This window comes from Typopeltis vanoorti, chromosome 24 (genome assembly GCF_054136105.1).
Source record: "Typopeltis vanoorti isolate ZY-2024b chromosome 24, IOZ_Tvanoo_1.0, whole genome shotgun sequence".
NCBI classification, from domain to species: Eukaryota; Metazoa; Arthropoda; class Arachnida; order Uropygi; family Thelyphonidae; genus Typopeltis; species Typopeltis vanoorti.
The window spans coordinates 31,389,131-31,401,705 of NC_143572.1; the positions used below are offsets into that span (position 1 = coordinate 31,389,131).

General features: G+C 34.1%; 1 protein-coding gene across 1 annotated transcript in view; it reads left to right on the plus strand.

Annotated features, from left to right (window-relative positions):
• Nucleotides 1–629: 629 nt before the first annotated feature.
• The window catches only part of LOC150093074 (very long chain fatty acid elongase 7-like), a 44,484-nt gene continuing 32,538 nt past the window's right edge, over nt 630–12,575 (plus strand). Inside the window, exon 1 of the mRNA XM_090414011.1 lies at nt 630–707. The gene's annotated coding sequence lies outside the window, so the exon portion shown is untranslated. The remainder of the gene's footprint in view (nt 708–12,575) is intronic.

The following is a 12,575-nucleotide window of genomic DNA, read 5'->3' on the forward strand; positions in this document are numbered from 1 at the left end:
ATTGTTCAATGTTTCTACAGTCTAAATAAGTTTAATTAGAAATTTACTAAGGAATCTGAGTTATTTATTTCATCATTATTGTATATCTAATCTATCTTGCTAAGGTAGATTTATGTCGCATTCCTCTTCAGAGGAAAAATGTACTTGCACCGCTTGAATTTTATTTAACTTGATTAAGTGATTCCATATTTTTTTATTCTTTCTTTTCTTTCTAAGAAGAGTTGGAAGTCTTCTTTGCTGACTGCAGACTTTTCGTTGGTTTTTATATTTGTATTTTCTGGAAACTAGCCTAATCAAAATGCATTGAGAATAGCATACTGGTTTTTCGAAGGTTAAACATAATCAAGTTTCATCAACGTGACTTGATTTTGTTTACGAATGTTGCTAAAAGATATATTCTACAGAGATTAAAAGTCTAGTTTAGTATTTCAATCTAAATTGTAACACGTGCAGGAATTAACTAAGCAGTCTGCATTTAATCGAAACCCGTTAAGGAGTTCAAGTGATGGAGTAAATCTTTGGACAGTGAGACAGTGATAATGAGTAGTAATTAACTACTTCTTGATTTCATGTGGTGTTTATTCTCTGAAGACATTTATTGAGAAGATTCTTGGAAATAAATTGTATTGAAGGTAGTGTCTATTTCATCAGTTCCTTAGAGTTAAACCCAGGTACTCTCTCCAAGTCCATAAAGTAATAGGACATAGGTAAGCCTTTTAATAAACGAAGTTAACCTTTCAAGATATCTGATATGTCCGCGATATCCATTTATTATTTAATAAATATGGAAAATATTTGTTTTCATTTTAATGAAATATTATATTTATTTTTATTGCTATTTTTATCTTGTTTTATCATTTTTTCTTTTAATCTTGAATGAATAGATCCCATTCGTGTTGGTTTCCCAAAATCATTAATACAAATCGGTAGAAAGGTCACCTTCTGCTGATATCTCATATTTATTTTCTTAATCTTCAACACGCGGTCAGTCTTGAGTACATTTCGGATTATTATTCCACTGGCTTGCTTCGATTTTCACCCCAAAAACATAAAACCATATCGAATATATTGTGGTAGCGTGAACTTCAACACACAAACTGAAAATTCTTACAGCTCATTGCGCGGCTGTCCTCCTGGATGAACTAATATTTACTATAGAATGTATAATAATAATTTTTCTATAAAAAGTTCAATATTTTTTATTATTTAACTTGTGATTATACATTATGCGTTTACAAAACATATTGTTCTGGTTTTAATAACGAAATAAATACACATTTTTCGGTTGAATACGATTACATTTTTACAGTATTTATACAATAACAATAAATTATACATATTTACCATTTTTGCTTTAATATATTTATGCACAGTAACAGCACTTCAATATAATAAACGAATTTTTTTCCCTTGTAACGATCTCGGTTGGGACGTAATGTCTCAGCTTGCATTCACGGATATTTTTAGTGAGCTTAACTAAGGATGACACCGGTTATTTATTGGTTTTAATGCAGTGATGGAAGTAGGCTGATGTTTGACAGGTTGGATATTCACTACAGCCATAAGATGAGAAATTAATTCACACGCTGGTACGCACGCACACATACACACGACAATTTGGAATGTCAATACGCATTACTAAACTGGAAAGCCTGAAATAATATATTGTGTTTCATTAAGTTTGTAAGGGGGATAGGGTGAGTATTTGTTGTTCATAGTTCCTTAAGGCTCTTTTCAGGCTATTGTAGTTTATACGGTTCCTGCATTCAAAAGGTAGTTTATTTAACATGCCTGGGATGTAGAAGCTTCTAGTGGCCTTTCCATAGTATTTTATATATACATATATATGTGATATAATTACTTGTCTGAGGTCTTGTTATACGGTATGTATTCCTGACTGTCCTGTAGTTGGCATCGAAATAATGTTTTAGCAAAGCTGCATAGTGACATAAATGTTTTGCTGTCAGTATTTTGTGTTCTGACACTGCAGTGTATATAAAGCCGGTGTCACTCTTTGTTCCCAAAAGATAAGTTTCATGATTTTGTACTTTAATGATATTAATCTATTTAGTTTGTAGAGTGCACAGAACGCATACGTTGTTATAGCGTATCTTAGTATATTTTGGCATAGTGCTTTGTATATTAGTGTTTTCAGCCGTGGGATCTGTGACTTTTAGAGTTTGCCAACCGGTACAGTTTGCCAGTTATTGTTTGGAGATTGTTGTGCATATGGTTTATGTGACTATTCCAGTTCATATCTGCATCGAAGTAAATTCCAAGGTATCGTATTGTTTCAACCTGAGTTCACATCGAAGTGGTTTCACTGTTCATTGTGATTTTTATGTTGAAGAGTGGATGTTAGATGGTTATATATTTGTTATCAAATGGTCGAGTTAGTGGGCTCTGAACATCATTAATTTTGCCTTATCTGAGTTTAGGTGGATGGAGTTTTTGGTGAGCCAATCTATGAGCAGATTTAATGCCATGCAGCATATTTATTTAGGCTTTGCTTGTATTTTTATGGATAGATATCATAGCCGTATCATCTGCGTAGTGGAAGATCTTGCCTTTGAGAGGTAGCTGTTTTAATATCATGCATATAAATTGTGGATAGAGTTTGGGAGAAAACAGTTCGCTGTCGCACTCCACTGGGTACTGGTAGCTCTACTTCGGTTTGACTCGATATGTGTTATATGCTTTCTATCTTGAAGGTAATTTATAAATCACCTGTGCAGAGGCCCATCTATTCCAACATGTCTTGGCTTTTCTATTAAGGTTTAATGTGAGAGTGTGCCAAATGCTTTGGTTAATTCAATAAAACTACCATGCCAATTTTGTGTTTAACTAATTGCATTCATAAAGTCTTCCAAGAGAGATGTTGTTCCCTTATTTTTCTGAAAACCATATTGTGTTTTAGGGATAATATGAAAGTTTTCTGTATATGTTGCTAGTTTCCTCAGTACGATCCATTCCATAATTTGATTGATAATTGAAAGTATTCCTATGGGTTTATAATTACTGTTTAAATTGCATTTTTCATGGTTGTATATGGGTGTGATTATGGCCGTCTTCAAAATACTCAGTATTTGTGCTGTTGTAAATATTTTATTTATTAATTTTAGTATGATAGGGCCTAGGCTAGTTGCGTGTTACTTGATATGCATAAGTATTATACAATGGATTCCTGGGCATCAGTAGTAGGGTGGTCACTAGTGACCAGATCAAGATCAAGATAAGATAAGGAATCGTGACGTGATTGGTTGATGACATCATTGTGTGCATGGCTTCATGGGTCTGGAATGTTTGGAATTTCCCTGTGGGCATATGTGTCACTGGCTTCAGCTCTTGTGTTTTGGTTTGCGTATGGGATTATGGTTGATGGTAGAGATAAGGATTCGTGTTGTGATTGGTGGTGCACTAGTGACTAGATCAAGATCAAGATAAGATAAGGAATCGTGACGTGAATGTTTGTTGTTATGAGATGTAGATAAGTGACGTCATTTGTTATTTGTAAATAAATGACGTCATTTGTTATTTGTAAATAAGTGACGTTGTTGTTTTGAATGGAAAAGGGAGATATATTAGAGATAAGGATTCGTGTTGTGATTGGTGGTGCACTAGAGACAAGATGAAGATCAAGATAAGATAAGGAATCATGACATGAATGTTTGTTGTTATGAGATGTAGATAAGTGATGTCATTTGTTAGTTGTAAATAAATGTCGTCGTTTGTTATTTGTAAATAAGTGACGTTGTTATTTTGAATGGAAAGGATGATATTAGTGGATAAGAAATCGTGTCGTGATTGGTGGGACACTTTAAACAAGATCAAGATCAAGATTAGATAAGGAATCGTGACGCGAATGTTTGTTGTTAGTTGTAAATAAGTGACGTTATTGTTTTGAATGGGAAGGATGATTTTAGTGGTTAAGTAATCGTGTCGTGATTGGTGGGACACTTCTGATAACTTCACTAGCTTTGGACAAACTAAGAGATGGATGATAGAATCAACATGCAAATATCATATATTACTTGCCAAAGGAAGAGAAAAATCAAAAACATTAACGAAGTTAATAGGGAGGCCTGTTCTTGATTTAAATGAAATTGGATGCCCAAAACGTGAAAACATAATGTGTACTTTTAAATGCTTTTGGAAACATAACAAAAGATTCTGTGCTTTTAATAATTCTCTGAAGTATACGTATTGGATTCGAAAATATAAATATGCAACCCTTAATTTTACTACTACAGTAATAAATTCCCAACAAACAAACACCAAATGAAAATTAACTTTCAGATGAGAGTCACATTGTCAAAACCATACGATGGCAATTCCACAACCATGGAAGAACCTTTGATGTATTTTTCAATTTATTTATTTTCTGTATTGTTAGATTCAGTAAATACAATTTGTAAATAATATTTCGTTCGATAAAATGTGTAAATTAAATGAACAAATTGGGTGTCGTAGATGTGTTATACAAATTTAAGAAGGAAGATAACATTTTTTTTTGTTGTTTTTTTCCTTGTGAAATTTCATGCCACAAAGTAACCAGAGAATTTTTTTTTTGATTCATTGAATTAAAAGTCTTATTTGTTCGTTATCTACAAAAAAGGTTAATGAATGAAAATTAACAGTGTGGGAAAATAATTCACAAATAAATTCTACTTACAGAAATAGGTTAAGAGCACAAGGAATCGAAGGTAAAATTAATAGTTATATTGGTAATTTCCCAACGGAAACCAAGAGTTCGAAACAAAACACACGATTTCTCACCTACGTACAACAAAAGGCGACCGGATAAGATAGATACCTTAAAGGTAAGACTTAATCGAAATATACAGTGTTGGAAAATAAATTCTCATATACTTTATATATTTATTAATTCTGCTCAGTTATTCTGTTAGAATATGACCTGTAAAAGTAAAATACAGAAAATAACGAATCAATTGAAAAAAAAAATAATAAAAATTTCACTTGTCTGAATTCCATACTCTAACAGCAATCGGAATTCGAAACCGGAACACTTACCCTAAATTCGGAACACTTACCCTAAAGAAAACGGTGCATAGACTTTCCCAAGTGGGAAAGAATTAATACAGACAACCAATCAGATACTACTCTAAATTAAAATTAAATGTAAGCATTAATTTACAACACCAATGAATTCCGATGGTAACGAAGAATGAATAATTTTAGGATATGTGTTATTCAAACATATTGATACTAAGTCCTTAGTCATATGTAATTATTTGAGAAATATCCAAACTTGAGGAAATGCTACCTTTTGAACAATACCCCAATTACGGATGTGACTCATGTCATCCCCTTTGAAGAAAAGTGCTCGCTGGGGGATATTGCAAAGGACAAAACCTCAGCATCTACGGTCCGTTATCTAAAGGACGAAGTAACTAGTTCAGGTTACAGTATTTACAGAAATTTCATTCTTTGTGGTTTTTGTGTTTGTGTTGTGGATATAAATTCAACTATTTTGGAATATTCGTATTTCGAAGAGTCATCTGGAAAACTGTAAGTACTTTTTTAACTTAAACATAACAACTGCTCGTATGTTTTTGGTAAGCGTAATTCTAATACTGAATAGTTTTTTTTTCCATAAGAATAATCATAGGGTATATATTAGAATATCAACATGGATACATTAGCGATTTTTTATATCTAATATGTATATGTGTGTATGTGTATGTGTGTTTAAGGACAGGTTTTTTAAGTATATAATTAATTATTCAGAAAAACTCGAAACACGAGAGCCATCACGACTTTCTCTAAGAATTCCCACTCTTTAACAGGAAAGAAATACCCAAAATGTATTGGAAAATTAGTACAACCATCTATAGAAGAAAAAAACTGTATGTTTTTGTGACATAGAATATAGTTAAATTATATTATCATTCCAAACTCAATAACAACAAACATTCACGTCACGAAGCCTAATGTTATCTTGATCTTGATCTTATCAGAAGTGTCCCACCAATCACAACACGATTACTTAACCACTAAAATCATCCTTCCCATTCAAAACAATAACGTCATTTATTTATAAATAACAAATGACGACATTTATTTACAACTAACAAATGATGTCACTTATCTACATCTCATAACAACAAACATTCGCGTCACGATTCCTTATCTTATCTTGATCTTCATCTTGTCACTAGTGCACCACCAATCACAACACGAATCCTTATCTCTAATATATCTCCCTTTTCCATTCAAAACAACAATGTCACTTATTTACAAATAACAAATGACGTCATTTATTTACAAATAACAAATGACGTCACTTATCTACATCTCATAACAACAAACATTCACGTCATGATTCCTTATCTTATCTTGATCTTGATCTGGTCACTAGTGCACCACCAATCACAACACGAATCCTTATCTCTACCATCACCCATAATCCCATACGCGAACCAAAACACAAGAGCTGAAGCCAGTGACACATATGCCCACAGGGAAATTCCAAACATTCCAGACCCATGAAGCCATGCACACAATGACATCATCAACCGATCACGTCACGATTCCATATCTTATCTTGATTTTGATCTGGTCACTAGTGACCACCCTACTACTGGCATTTGTTTGGTTTGATTTGTTGTATTACAGATTTTGCTTCTTTTATGGTTGGGAACGATAATGTCTGTTTTGCTTGTGGTTCAAGTGGAGGATCACGTTTTCAGATGGGAGAGATATTTTTCTGTAATTCTTGAATGGATTCCCAAAGTATTGGTTAAAGTCATTTGCGAGTTGTTGGATTGATTTTACGTCTTTCATGAAAATTTCTGAAACCATAAAGCATTTTGTTTTATGGTTTCAGAGGCGGTGGTATTTGAAGCACAATCTTGCAATTCGTTAACGAGATACCAGGTTTGTTTAAGGTTAAGTTTCTTCGGAGGTTAATTTGTCTCTATAGTGGTTTTATATTTCATATTTGCGTTGTAAGGTGATTCCTTGTTATCTTAAATTCCGTTTTTAAAACTGCATTATTTGGATATCGCTTTAATTGTTTCCATAGAATATCCTTTCTGTGTATACCTAGGATTATGTTTTGCATTATCCAAGGATTTTGCCTCGTTTTTTAAACGAATTCTGACTTCTTTGTAGCTTTTTTTATACAGTATTTCATCCAATGAGAGTTTCATGTTGATGTATAATGAATGTATTAAATCTGGTGACGCCATGTGTTTCCAGTCGATTTTTCTTATTTTCTGTTTGACTATTTCTTCGTCTATTATTATTTTCTGTTGCTTTTCATACTTGGAGAATTGCCATTTGGGATATTGTCTTAGTGTGTAGATTAAGAGCTCTGAAGTAATGGTCTGCTACTTTGCACTTTGTGACTGATGCAATAAATGTTTGGTGGTGCTCAGATGTTTATATGATCTAATCAAGAAGTAGTGATAGCATTTTCGACTATTTCTTCTCTAGTATACGTGATGTTATGGTTTGTATTAGGTTATACATAGATACCGTATCTAGGTATTGTACATTGTTGGTATAGCTTTCGTTTACCATATTTATGTTTCTATCACCATTTTCATTAGTTCTTCAGTTGTGCATAATTCTTGGCATGAAAGACAACAATTGAGTTCATGCAAAAATTTTATGACGTTTAAGTTTGCTGGCCTGTAAATAGCATTTTTTATTATTGCGGAATGTTGCCAACTAGCAGTATTTTAATGACTTCGATGCAAAGGATTTCAACATGTTCAAATTGATAAACACTTTCTTTTGCTATTAATGTATGTTCGATAAATGTTAATATTCCACCTTCTCTTTTTTTGGGGGGACAGGATCTATGTTGCTAAAAGCCTAGAATTTGGAATGCAGTTACTTCATCATTAAAAGCATCCAAAAACATTAAATAATGTTTTAGATGCTTCTGATGCTAATATGCATGATGGATGAGTACTCTCATTTGAACTGTGTGTTGTTTCCATGCACGGAGTGAGTCAGAAGAACACCTGCTGATATATTCTGATGTTATTACATCTGTCTGATGGTTCACATTCATTTTTTTATTGTGGTGTCTTCTTTTGTTTTAATTAGGAGTCTTTTGTTTTCACTGTGGCAGCTTATTTATATCTTCCAAGCTTTTGATTTGTATTTAATGTGAATTTTGTGACTTCTTCAATATCTTGTCACCTCTGACCATAAAAATTGGTAATTTGTTTCTGAATTTGCTTTTCTTTGCTTGATACAACAGATTCTGGTTGAATGGTATTAAATACTCAGATAGGAAGAGTGGTGTATTGCCTTGTGATGCATTCAAGTCCTTGACAACTGGTTTTTTTCAGTCTGCTGGCTTTTATTAGATTGTCGCTTACGGATTTGCCTGTAAGTCAAACTATGACTGGTATAGGCCATGGCAAGTCTTGTTTTTTGCTCTTCCTTGGAATCCAATTTACATTGTCGTTATGCTGTAGGGGATATCAGTTGTATGGCCTACCTTTATAACTATGTCTCCAAGATTTTCTGTAGGTTTAGTTTCAGGAAGACAGTTTGTGACAAGATCTTTATATTGTTGCTGATTTAAAAGTTCCTGTTGTAGTTTTAGGGAATTAAGTTCTTGATGGAGTTCGGATATCTCTTTCATCAAAGTATGTTGCCTATCAATTAGTGCATTAACACTAGTATTGATGTCCTTTACCATTTGCAAGACTTCTTCCACTGTTAAATTTTTATATTTAACAAAATTCTCATATTCATTAATTTTTTTTTATTTTTCATTCTGCTTTTCAAAGTGTTCTTGGACAAGATCTACAAAGTTGTTTTTATAGTCAGGAAACCGTTTTCTGGTAGTATATTTAAAGAATTCAAATGATAGGACTCATCTGTATTTTTTTGCCTGTTCAGTTCATTGTGTGAGTTTGCCTTCGGTATAATCTGCTGTGCCATAGGTAAAAGCGTTTTTCTGTTCTCCCTACAGTACAGGCACTCCATTCCTTGGGTTTTGCAATGATTTAAGTTGCGAGGTTCTGAAATGCCAGAGTTTGTGAAGTGAAGAATTCTAAGGCATTTTCTACAGATTATATGCTTTCCTTCAGATGATTGATCCTTCAAGCACTTATTGCACTTCATGTCTCACCTTTCTTCTCTTGAGCAACTGTAGCATGACTGTTAAGATAGCGACTTCCTTTGTTCTTCGCTCGTTGGTGACCACGGTCCATGCTATATTCAATTTTGAGAACTCAAAATTTAGATTCTACTTGGGTGATTTCGGTGAATTATATATCACTGTCTTCAGCGTGACAAACAAGTAGAATTACTTTATGACATGTTTACAATTAACAACCGGAGTTAGAACCACTTTAAAACTATAAAAACGAGAGCAGCGGTATAACCGCGTAGCCGTTTGTATGCCTACACAATGCCCTCTCATGATGATAATAATAATAATAATAATAATAATATTTTGAAATTTCATTATTCATTTTTATTCTCGTGTTTAGAATAAAGATGGAATGGTCCTTCAATTCAACATTTAATCTGGACAGTATCTTTGCTTTGGCATCCCAGGTAAGCTAAAATAACAGAACTAAAATTTTAACAAAGATTTACTCAACAAAAATCACAGAACTTCGGTAGAATTTTAATAGCATAAATTTCATAAAGGCTACATCATTCACAATATAATGTAACTTAAACACTTTTCATATGTGTGTGTGTGTGTGTGTGTGTGTGTGTGTGTGTGTGTGTGTGTGTGTGTGTGTGTGTGTGTGTGTGTGTGTGTGTGTGTGTGTGTGTGTGTGTGTGTGTGTGTGTGTGTGTGTGTGTGTGTGTGTGTGAACGTTTTCAATTTTCCCTTAATCGAGAAGATACTTTGATATTCACGTTGTGTATCTCACCGACAGACGTCTAATTTACATTAATAACTAGATATGGGCTTGCAAATGCATCTTATGGACAGGGAAAGAAGAAATCAATTGATATTTTTCTTGAAGATTTAGTGGTTTTAGTTCTTGGAAACCAGTTCTGATTTCACTTAGTTGAGAAACAACTTCAATCGCTTCCTACATAATGTTGTCAGAGGACAAAAGTAATAAAATAAATGAGAAAGAAGAGGGGAATCAGGTTCATTGTGCCAGGAAGTTGGGCTGAAAATAGACTTTGATCAGCTGCTGCCTCTTTTAAAATAGTCAGAAAGAAAGCCGACGATTGATGATTATCGGTTCAGTTGAGTAATGTGGCCATGCAAATACCTATAGAAAACACAGATCTAAGAGTATGTATCCGTGAGATAGTAGTTGAAGTGAATGATGATTTATCATTCACTGTGAGCGATGATTTATCAACGTACATTTCTCCTCTGAGAAGCATCAAGAAAATTTGGGATATTTTACATGCACTACTACGACAAACATCTTAAGAACATCCACCCATTCTTAGAACGCTGTTAAGATGTTGGCTGTAGTGCAAATATCTTAACAATATTCTAAGGATGGGTGGATCTGGGATATGTATTGAGTCACAAACTCGACGCCAGAAAAATACCATCTTGATCTAAACGAATGCTTAGATTTTAGAGACTGATGAAGTCCGTGATGTGATGTGATGTGACGATATCCGATCCTATTTGACGATTTATGTATTACTGATGATAAGAGTAGGTTAATGAGTACTACCTTTTACTGTTCCTGACGTCTAGTACTTTTAGTACTACACATCAGGCAAGAGCATAGCAATTGCAATATCATTTCAACATAAGCAGGAACCTCCTTCTGGCTGCTTAATAGATATTGATTCTGAAGTTCACCGAACCAGTCAAGGTATGTTGCGTGCGAACAATGTTCTGAAACAAAGGAAATAAAAGGAGCTGCTCAGAATATTGACGATTGCTGAACAGCCAGTGCTCAGATTGCAGTGCCAATAGCTGCATTGCGGACCACAACCCAAATCAGTGAGATGAAAATGACCTCCAGTATAATGATAACAACATGGAAGTTGGAACAGTGCGCTACATAAAATCGAAATTACTGGTAGCTATAGAGAAGCAGGAATAAAACCTGCAGATGGAAGTAAAGACTCATACTTTTTGGAGAAGTAGGAAAGTGCAGAAAGAATGAAACAAGAACTGAAAATAGACGGCATATCAAAAGAAAAGACGGATGATCTAAATTCTTTAATGTAATCGATTGGCACACCCATCGGTGTACCAGTCACAAAATCAGACATTACAGGCATCAGTAGTATGGAAGGCAGTTCTGACAAAATGCTTCCGGTGGGTGTGACTTTTCCCTGAGGGCATATGTGTCAATGGCTTCGGCTTCTAGTAGGGGGGCTCTTCTGACCGAATGCTTCTGGTGTGGGTGGCTTCATGAGTCATGAAATTCGCTGAGGGTATATGTGTGAATGGCTTCAGTTTTTGTGTTTTGGTTCGCGTATGGAATTATGGGTGATTTTTTTTGTTCGCATATGGAATTATGGATGATGGTTGAAATAAGGATTCGTGTTGTGATTGGTGGGACACTTTGAACAAAATGCTTCCAGTGTGCGTGGCTTCATGGTTTGGAATGTTTGCAATTTCCCTGTGGGCATATGTGTCACTGGCTTCAGTTCTTGTGTTTTGGTTCGCGTATGGCATTATGGGTGATGATAGAGATAAGGATTCGTGTTGTGGGAGTGTGTTGTTGTCAGATGTAGATAAGTGACGTCATTTGTTATTTGTAAATAAGCGACGTTGTTGTTTTGAATGGAAAGGATGATATTAGTAGAAAAGAAATCGTGTCGTGATTGGTGGGACATTTTAAACAAGAACAAGATCAAGATAAGATAAGGAATCGTGACGCGAATGTTTGTTGTTGTTATTGAGTTTGGAATTTCGCTGGGGCCCTTGTCTGTCAGAAATATCACGTGATGTTTTTGGTTCGTTTATTGCCTTGTGGGTGGTATTTAGAGATAAGAAACGTGAAGTTATGTGTTTGGAAATTCACAGTTTCGAGGGTTTTCTGAATAACTTAATTATATGCTATGTCACTCAAACATACAGTTTTTTTTTTCTATAGATGGTTGTACTAATTTTCCAATACATTTTGAGGTATTATTTCTTTCCTGTTAAATGGTGGGATTCTTAGAGTTAGTCGTGATGCAGGCAGTCTTTCGAGCTTTTCTGAATAATTAATTATATACTTAAAACACCTGTCCTTAAACACACACAAACACATACACATTAGACATAAAAAATCGCTAATGTATCCATGTTGATACTCTAATATATATCCTATGATTATTCTTATGGGAAAAAAAAACTAATCAGTATTAGAATTATGCTTACCAAAAAACATACGAGCAGTTGTTATGTATAAGTTAAAAAAGTACTTACAGCTTTCCAGATCACTTTTCTAAATACGAATATTCCAAAATAGTTGAATTTATATCCACAACACAAACACAAAAACCACAAAGAATGAAATTTCTGTAAATACTGTAACCTGAACTAGTTACTTTGTCCTTTAGATTACAGACCGTAGATGCTGTGGTTTCGTCATTTGCAATATCCCATAGCGAGCGGTTTTCTTCAAAGGGGATGACATGAGTCACATCCG